Consider the following 7,660-nt stretch of genomic DNA (forward strand, 5'->3'; position numbering starts at 1 on the left):
CTTTGGACGCCACCATGCTTAAGTGTATGATCATAGTGGGGTTCAAATTTGGGATAATGCTTGAAATATTCCCTACAGTAGGCATTGTGTTCCCCACTAACGGATTTCGTCCATAAATCAGTTAAGTGGTTGTAAAAGCTAATTTTTTTTAAAATTTTTGGTTGTACTAAAATAAAACTTTTTTTTTGTAGTGTTAAAAAATCAAATTCTTGATTTTATGTGGTGTTAAAAACTCAAAATAACTTATTATTAGTATTTATATTTTGTAATAGTGTTAGATTAAAACACTACTCTTTAATCCTTAGATAAGTGACCATGAGTTTCTAGTAATAAAAGTAGATACAAAATAAGTTAAAGTAAATAGAAATGAAATTCACCTTTTCTACTTCTAAATTAAATAATGAATATGCTATGAAGAAATACTTATTGACAATCTCTAATTGCTATGAATGCTTAAATAACTAGTATAAGTGATAGAACCTTCTGTCATACCTTTAACCTTGGATTAGTGAGCTTAAGTTTGTAAGTAATAAAAGTAGATACAAAATAAGTTGTAGTAAATAAAATTTCTCTTAAAGTAAATACGCATGAACCTATATCGGCTATATGGGATTTGAACCCACATCTTTCCCTAAAGCCTCTACATTAGTTTCTAGTTCCAAGAACTTGATTCTTTGTCCTAGGAAGTAAGGAGACCCCCGCCCCCTCTCTTATAGTCAGAGGCTCAGCTGAAGCTGCAGATATAGAAATAAAATTCATAGCATAACCTATTTTGCAAATACCCTTATCACACCTTAAAATGCCACCACCTCCGGCTTTTATAGATTGTGTTTAGTAGCCACATTACACAAATAAACCTACGTGGGATTCGAACCCACATCTTTGTGCATTTGCACAATGCTCTACCCATTGAGCAAGTAGGTTAGCGTATCAAAGTAAAGAAAAATCACACTAAGGTAAATCAAAATATAACAAAATAATTGGTCCTGCAGTAGCAAATATTCACATAAATTTATATTAATGTGGGTACTTGTCGAACAATAATACGAGTAGCCTCAAATAGAAGACAGAAATAAACTGAAGTCACCACAAAACTAAAGCCACCTTCATAGCTTTTACGGACAGTAGGCATTCATTAAGTTGCAATATAGCTCAAAATATGTATTCTGGCTGAATGTATTCTGAGCTATTCACACCAAGTATAATCTTTCATCATGGCTTTATAGCTTAGAGTATAATGCCACAAACTTCGCAATACTTTTGCTACTTTCACCAAATAGCTGTCCTACACTGCCACAGCTCTGCCACGCATCCTCCGCTATCAACATTATATAGCCAAAACCAAAACATGTCACCCTCACCCCATTGCAACCTCACACACTCTAACCCATAATATCCCAACAACCCATCCAAAAAGAAGAAGCACCCCTCAACACCAACAACAACTCATACTCCAGCTGCAACAACTTCGACATTTCCTCCTAAAAAATTAGCAAACACATTCGTATCTACAACAAGAAACAAAAGAGCTTGAAAACACTGTTCATTGCATATCAACTCAGAAACTTGAATTGCAATGTGAGGGCAGCATCTAATCAAAGGCTTTTATGGATTTTCAACCACAAATTGGCTTAATTACGCAGACTATCAATCAACAACAATACACTAATTTAGAGAATCAAACAGTACAATAATTTACAGAAATCAAACTATTTAAACAAAACTCTCATTCAAGTAGATAAAACAATAATCCTCAATCAAACAAATTAAAAAAATTTTGAATCATAATAAAACAAAGACGAAAACATTTAATCATTAATCTGATGGAAAAATGACAAAACACAAATTAATCAAACAAAATATAGCGAAAACCCTAATTTCAAATTCGAATTAATCAAATCAAAAAAATACAAACCACAATTGGACAAAAGAGAAAAGATAAACAAAATTAAACAACTTACTTGCCCAGAAATAACTAGCAATGAAAATCGAACAACAAAATCAATAATTTGATAATAAAGGAACAGAGAAAAAAATCGCAGGAGAGAAGACGAAGGAAGAGAGAGAAAGTATAATTAAGAGAGAGAAAGAGGAAAAAAGAAAACAGAAAATAAGAACGAAGGTCATTCACTGATAAAAATTACGAAATTACCCTTAATGACGCGGGTGAACTACAGGCCGTCAGATGAAGCGCGATGGAGGGCTCGGATGAGTTCTCAATTCTCATTATTCACTTTTGTTCTCACATGATCTCAATTCTTAAATAAATTATTACTTTTTTTTTTTTTGTTTCAAAAAAAAAAAAAAATTTCAAAAGAATTATAAATTATTTTATGTATACTTTTTTTTTTTTTATCATAAGCAACTCTACCAATCTAATCTAACGTGGCATATAATCTAGTCACAATAAAATCTATTTGGCACCTACGTGGCTCGATACTTGACAAAAAATTAGAATGTCAAGTGTCGTTGTGTAATACCCTTAATAGTCTATCTATAAAGAAAAGATTTAATTTTTACTTTCTCTTAAATTAACAAGTGATAATCTTTTTCTATTTTAAGTTTTGGGGACGAAACTTGTTTTAAGAAGGGTAGATTGTAATACCTTAAAATTTTCTATTTTAAGTTTTGGGGACGAAACTTGTTTTAAGGATGCTAGATTGTAATACCCGAATATTTATGATTTTCTATAATATATTTTTATAAAAAAAAAATAGTTTATTTTTATTTATTAAATAACTTTCCTAATCTCATATTTTTAATTTAGAGTTGGAAAAGTTTTAAAACCCTATTATTTTAATTTAAATAGAACTCTTTTTATCAACATCTATATATATTATTAAACCCTAATTATTTTAATTGATTTTGTTGCTTCATGATTTATTTTCTACTTCTGCCGTTTGCGTATCTTTTGTGTTTGGAACAGCCAACACCTTGATTTCTTTACCAAGCAATACCTCTAAACCTATATTAAATTTATCTTGATTCATGATTCAACTAAACTTTTACCCATCATCACACGATCATAAATACCTTGATCTTCATCATTCTATAACTCTTTGTAGCACAAACAAAGTCAACTCATCAAGAAACCCAACCCATTATTTTATCTAAAGTCATAACCGCAGCCTTCGTTCAATGATTCATGCAAATTATAAGTCATCATATTTCTTGTAATTCTTTGTGCGAATCTAATCAAGTATTCTACAAGGAGCATCAGCGATTCGCTTTCCGGAAGGTAATCACACTATCGATTTCTTGGAGTTGTTTGATTATAGATTATCGTTTGTATTGATTGTATTTCGTATTATTGTATGCAAAATTTATGAATTGTTATTTGTATGACCAAGATTAATATATATATATATATATATATATATATATATATATATATATATATATATATATATATATATATATATATATATATATATATATGTGTGTGTGTGTGTGTGTGTGTGTGTGTGTGTGATTAGTGTATTGTATTATATGATTTAATTGTCGTATTGATTGATTGTGTTGTTATGTTAGGGTTTTTAATGTATGTTGTTGCTCTAGGGAGTATTGTTATATTGAGGTTTTAGGTATACTAATCCGGAGTATTATTTTGGGCTGGGAATTACTTAAATTTGGGTTAATAGTATTCTTGCCCTACAAAAGTAGATAGATGAATCGAATTGTTGTATTATTTGGGTACATGTGCCATTATTGAGATATTATAAAGTAGCTTGTGAATGATTATTTGATTTGTTTATGAGATCAAAAGGTTAAGTATTTATATTTTGTTCTTGGTTTGAGGCTCGACGTTATATACCTTATTCCTTGGCATGTTGGTAAGAGGATGATAATCATGAGTTAAGAATGAGGTACAATCTTTATTATTTATTTTTCTATGGTCCCCTACAGTGGGAATTGACCCGTATGTGGGTGTTTTCTGGTTATTGAGATTATTCAAATTTTTATACTTATTGGTTTATTTATTCGAATTACTCATGTCCAAGGCTAGGTATAGAACAAAGAGCGTGGCACACTTATTGGTTATGAATTAATTGAGTGAATGATTGTATTATTATTCGAGGTTGAGTCAGACAAAGGTTATTTTTAGAATACATTGTGTAATGTAGTTTTGAACTACATTGTTTAATTGAGCTAGAAATGTTAATTATTGTATTATTCTTTTTATTCTGATATGTGGTGATTACTCAGCTTTTTGCTGACGTGTGTTTGTTTGTTATGCTACTTGTGTTTGTGGCCATGTCTTTTTCTTATGGTGGCCCTGCGACAATCTATTTTGGAATTTGTCTTTAATGGTGAGCAATCAAGATTTTCTAAGCAGGTTGATCAAGTGATCGTAGCTAAAGGAGCTCAAGTGTTTCAATTAGTTTGTTATAACAAGTTTGTAAAGTTGTATAAATAGCTCACCTACATTTATTGAGTTGTACAGTTGGGATTTTGTAAGCCTTAACACTTGACAGGTTGTCGAGTGTGGCAATAATACCTCCTATTTAAGTGTATGCTTCCGCACTTTTATTTAAAGGTTGTTTATTTTTCCTTTAATTCTTGTTTATTACTTGTTAGTAAATCGGGGGTGTTACACGTTGTCTCGTGGCTTGTTTGCGATACCAACTTTATTTATTTGTTACTAGTTTTGTGCCAAGGTGATGCCCACATTGTTGATAAAATTTTAAGATAAACTTTTTGGCTTGAACGTTCATTGATACACTCATGTAATCCTTTTGATAATGCATAGACATATGATATCCTATCGCTTATTTATAGAATAATGTATTTTTTGTAGTTTTGTTTGTAAATCTATGCTATTATTGATTTGAAATTATTGTTACTGTATTTAAATTATTTTTACTGAACTTAATTTTTTTTTTTTTTTTTACATTGCCTAAAATTATTTTTACTGATTAAAGCTTATTTTTAGCTTATTCTATACTATTTTATAATTAAATAAAATATATTATAAATGGATCTTATTTTAAAGAACTTTTTAAAACAAATTTTATGATGGAAATAGAACTAATTAAGTTATAAGATGGTTGTTAAAAGTTATGATTAATTTTGTATATATGAAATATTAGAAGTATATCGATAATAAAACTCTATACAATATTTTTATCTTAAAAAATCTATTTAAAATTCGCTTACTTAGCATCATATGTGCCACAATAACACCTATTTGTCACCTACGTGGTTCGACACTTGGCGAAAAACTGGATTGTGAAGTGTCGCTGCCTCGTGGCCTGACAATCTGGCTGCGAGACCAGCTTTATTTATTAGTAACTAGTTTTGTGTCCGGATGATGCCCGGATTGTTGATAAAATTTTAGGAAAAAACGTTTTGTTTTAATATTAAATACAGTCATATAATTCCTTTTGAAAATGAAAATTATTTAGGTATATGATATCATATCGCTTATTTATATTAACTTGAAATTATTTTTATGAACTTAAATTATTTTTACTGAACGAAAAATATTTTTGCCCAACTAAAAATAAATTTCATATTTTATAAATGGATCTTATTTTAAAGAACTTTTTAAAAAGAATTTTATGATGGAAATACAATCGAGTTATATGGTATTTATTAAAAGTTATGACTAATTTTGTATTTATGAACTTTTAGAACTTTAGAAGTATGTCGATATTAAAACTCTATACAATATTTTTATCTTGAAAAATCTATCCAAAATTTGCTTACTTATAATCATATAAGTCACAATAATATCTATTTGTCACCTACATGGCTCGACACTTGGCAAAAAACTGGAATGCCAAGTGTTGCTGTCTCGTGGCTTAGTTGCGAGACCGACTTTATTTATTAGTGACTAGTTTGTACTCGAGCGATGTCTAGATGGTTGATAAAAGTTTAGGATAAACTTTTTGGATTGAATGTTAAATACGGTTATATAATCCCTTTTGATAACGCATGATATTTAGACATACTAAATCAAATTATATTTTATTGAACTAAAATTATTTTTACCAAAACTAAAATTATTTTTCCCGATTAAAGCTTATTTCCAATGATTCTCTATTATTTTTGTATATAAATTAAATATATTATAAATAGATCTTATTTTATAGAACTTTTTAGTACGAATTTTATGATAGAAATATTACTGAGTTATACGATATTTATTAAAAGTTACAATTAATTTTGTATATGAAATATTAGAAAAATATATCGATAATAAAACTCTAGACAAATTTTTTATCTTTAGAAATCTATCCAAACTTCGCTTACTTAGCATCATCAGCAGGTTTTGTATGTGGCCAGCCACACGGTGTGGCCAACTAACACACAAGTAACCCCTGACAAAGGTAAACCCCGACTGACCTGGTAAATCCTGACCGAGTAACCCCTAACTGGCCTAGTAACCCCTGACCGACTTAGTAACCCATGACCAAGTAACCCCTCCGACCTAGTACCCCAAACCTAGTAATCCCTAACTGACCTAGTAACCCCTGACCTAACCACCAATTCCATCGCTAAAGCACGCAACCAAACCACCAATTCCAACCACCACAACAATCAACCATCTCCCCAAGACTAGTTGCGCGCCTCCAACCACCATCACGACTAGTTTCCCGCCTCTAGCCACCAACACGATGAGCCACAAACACGACCAGACATCAATATAACCAGCTCAACCACCGTAATTCACCAAATCACCACCAATCACACCGCAATTCACCAAATCGCCACCAGTTGCTCGGATTTGCTCGAATATAGGGGGTTTGCCTCACATTTGCATTTTCTTCAATAATTACCAACAAAAATGTGAAAATTAAAAATTCAAAGAATTGAAGAAGATGAAAGTGCAATGGAAAGAGGTAAGAGAGAAAAGGCTTGAATGGTAAGTGAAAGATTTTTTTGAAAAAAAAATAAATAAATAAAATTGTGGCTTGGATGAGGACCACAAATAGAAATGTTCACTTGGAGAAGAAAACAAGAGGAGATAGAAGATTAGTGAAATATTTTTTTTTCTTAAAAATAAATAAAAATTGTGGCTAGCCGCACTACATATTATATAGCATCATATATGTCACAATAATACCCATTTGTCACCTACATGGCGTGACACTTGGCGAAAAATTGGAATGCCAAGTGTTGTTGTCTTGTGACCTAGCTGCGATACCGGCTTAATTTATTAGTGATATGATATGATTTTTTTTTGAAGGAATGATGGTATGATATGATGTATTAGATTTTATTGTTTCTCTCCTCTATCACCCCCCAATTACATTACTTTTTTATTATTTATCTCTCATACTAACTATACTTTCTATTATAAAAACTTGGAAATTTTGCCAACAATTACTATTTAAATAATCACTTTTGAGAGCAACTATCATTTAAAATCTTCTTTTAAAAAAACTATAACAAAGTCATAAAAATTTTGAGTAGCATTACCAGATTTAATTTTCTGGCAAGAATTTCTGGTTGAGAGATTCTAGTTTACAAAATTTTAATCAATTGTGGTCTAGAAAACAAGATATTTCGATAGTTGGATTCAATTATAGGTCAATTATCTTTAATTTCACAATATAGTTGATTTAATTTCTCAATTAAATCTCAAAATTAGGGTTTATGGTCAAAAAATTGAATTAAGGGCTTTACGAAATAGGGGAATTTGGGGCAATATTGT

The sequence above is a fragment of the Chenopodium album genome, chromosome 14, assembly GCF_948465745.1.
Source record: "Chenopodium album chromosome 14, dcCheAlbu1.1, whole genome shotgun sequence".
NCBI lineage: Eukaryota > Viridiplantae > Streptophyta > Magnoliopsida > Caryophyllales > Amaranthaceae > Chenopodium > Chenopodium album.